Source organism: Dendrobates tinctorius, unplaced genomic scaffold (assembly GCF_039654945.1).
Source record: "Dendrobates tinctorius isolate UK_male_01 unplaced genomic scaffold, ASM3965494v1 ptg000432c, whole genome shotgun sequence".
In the NCBI taxonomy this organism is placed as follows: domain Eukaryota; kingdom Metazoa; phylum Chordata; class Amphibia; order Anura; family Dendrobatidae; genus Dendrobates; species Dendrobates tinctorius.
Window position 1 is genome coordinate 292434 of NW_027362095.1, and position 2637 is coordinate 295070.

The following is a 2637-nucleotide window of genomic DNA, read 5'->3' on the forward strand; positions in this document are numbered from 1 at the left end:
ATGTCTATACAGCATGAGGCAGGCTCAGACGGTGTTAGGCCCAGTATGGATTGCACGTCATTGCACAAAGGTTAGAAAGGGTACCGTATCCCCGGATAACATGTATGGATAGCGTACACATTCAAAATATATGTCTATACAGCATGAGGCAGGCTCAGACGGTGTTAGGCCCAGTATGGATTGCACGTCATTGCACAAAGGTTAGAAAGGGTACCGTATCCCTGGATAACATGTATGGATAGCGTACACATTCAAAATATATGTCTATACAGCATGAGGCAGGCTCAGACGGTGTTAGGCCCAGTATGGATTGCACGTCATTGCACAAAGGTTAGAAAGGGTACTGTATCCCCTGATAACATGTATGGATAGCGTACACATTCAAAATATATGTCTATACAGCATGAGGCAGGCTCAGACGGTGTTAGGCCCAGTATGGATTGCACGTCATTGCACAAAGGTTAGAAAGGGTACCGTATCCCTGGATAACATGTATGGATACCGTACACATTCAAAATATATGTCTATACAGCATGAGGCAGGCTCAGACGGTGTTAGGCCCAGTATGGATTGCACGTCATTGCACAAAGGTTAGAAAGGGTACCGTATTCCTGGATAACATGTATGGATAGCGTACACATTCAAAATATATGTCTATACAGCATGAGGCAGGCTCAGACGGTGTTAGGCCCAGTATGGATTGCACGTCATTGCACAAAGGTTAGAAAGGGTACCGTATCCCCGGATAACATGTATGGATAGCGTACACATTCAAAATATATGTCTATACAGCATGAGGCAGGCTCAGACGGTGTTAGGCCCAGTATGGATTGCACGTCATTGCACAAAGGTTAGAAAGGGTACCGTATCCCCGGATAACATGTATGGATAGCGTACACATTCAAAATATATGTCTATACAGCATGAGGCAGGCTCAGACGGTGTTAGGCCCAGTATGGATTGCACGTCATTGCACAAAGGTTAGAAAGGGTACCGTATCCCCGGATAACATGCATGGATAGCGTACACATTCAAAATATATGTCTATACAGCATGAGGCAGGCTCAGACGGTGTTAGGCCCAGTATGGATTGCACGTCATTGCACAAAGGTTAGAAAGGGTACCGTATCCCCGGATAACATGTATGGATAGCGTACACATTCAAAATATATGTCTATACAGCATGAGGCAGGCTCAGACGGTGTTAGGCCCAGTATGGATTGCACGTCATTGCACAAAGGTTAGAAAGGGTACCGTATCCCCGGATAACATGCATGGATAGCCTACACATTCAAAATATATGTCTATACAGCATGAGGCAGGCTCAGACGGTGTTAGGCCCAGTATGGATTGCACGTCATTGCACAAAGGTTAGAAAGGGTACCGTATCCCCGGATAACATGTATGGATAGCGTACACATTCAAAATATATGTCTATACAGCATGAGGCAGGCTCAGACGGTGTTAGGCCCAGTATGGATTGCACGTCATTGCACAAAGGTTAGAAAGGGTACCGTATCCCCTGATAACATGTATGGATAGCGTACACATTCAAAATATATGTCTATACAGCATGAGGCAGGCTCAGACGGTGTTAGGCCCAGTATGGATTGCACGTCATTGCACAAAGGTTAGAAAGGGTACCGTATCCCTGGATAACATGTATGGATAGCGTACACATTCAAAATATATGTCTATACAGCATGAGGCAGGCTCAGACGGTGTTAGGCCCAGTATGGATTGCACGTCATTGCACAAAGGTTAGAAAGGGTACCGTGTCCCCGGATAACATGTATGGATAGCGTACACATTCAAAATATATGTCTATACAGCATGAGGCAGGCTCAGACGGTGTTAGGCCCAGTATGGATTGCACGTCATTGCACAAAGGTTAGAATGGGCACCGTATCCCCGGATAACATGTATGGATAGCGTACACATTCAAAATATATGTCTATACAGCATGAGGCAGGCTCAGACGTTGTTAGGCCCAGTATGGATTGCACGTCATTGCACAAAGGTTAGAAAGGGTACCGTATCCCCGGATAACATGTATGGATAGCGTACACATTCAAAATATATGTCTATACAGCATGAGGCAGGCTCAGACGGTGTTAGGCCCAGTATGGATTGCACGTCATTGCACAAAGGTTAGAAAGGGTACCGTATCCCTGGATAACATGTATGGATAGCATACACATTCAAAATATATGTCTCAGGAGGCAGGCTCAGACGGTGTCAGGCACAGTATGGATTTGACGGCCCAGATTACACAGCGGAGGAGCAGGGAGAGGTAAAGATTGCAAATGCTGTGGCCCTGCCCAAGCAAGGGGGGCCCACTCTTGGGCATCGATACTGGCACTGGGCCCCTCATAGTACAGCGGTGTGTCTGACGGCGGGTGTGCACCACCACCGTCAGAGACACTTGATTGCACTATGAGGGACCCTGTGCCAGTGCCCGCGCCCAAGAGTCGGCCTACCCACCTGTCCAGGGCAACGGCACTCGCACGGTGTCGTACGCTAGGTGGTTACCCCGGCCATGAGGGGGGAGGCAGAACAGTTAGGGAGTTTTAGAAAGTGGCATATGTTGATGTTGGACATTCAGCTGATGCAAAAGGCGAAATAGGTGAAGTACCA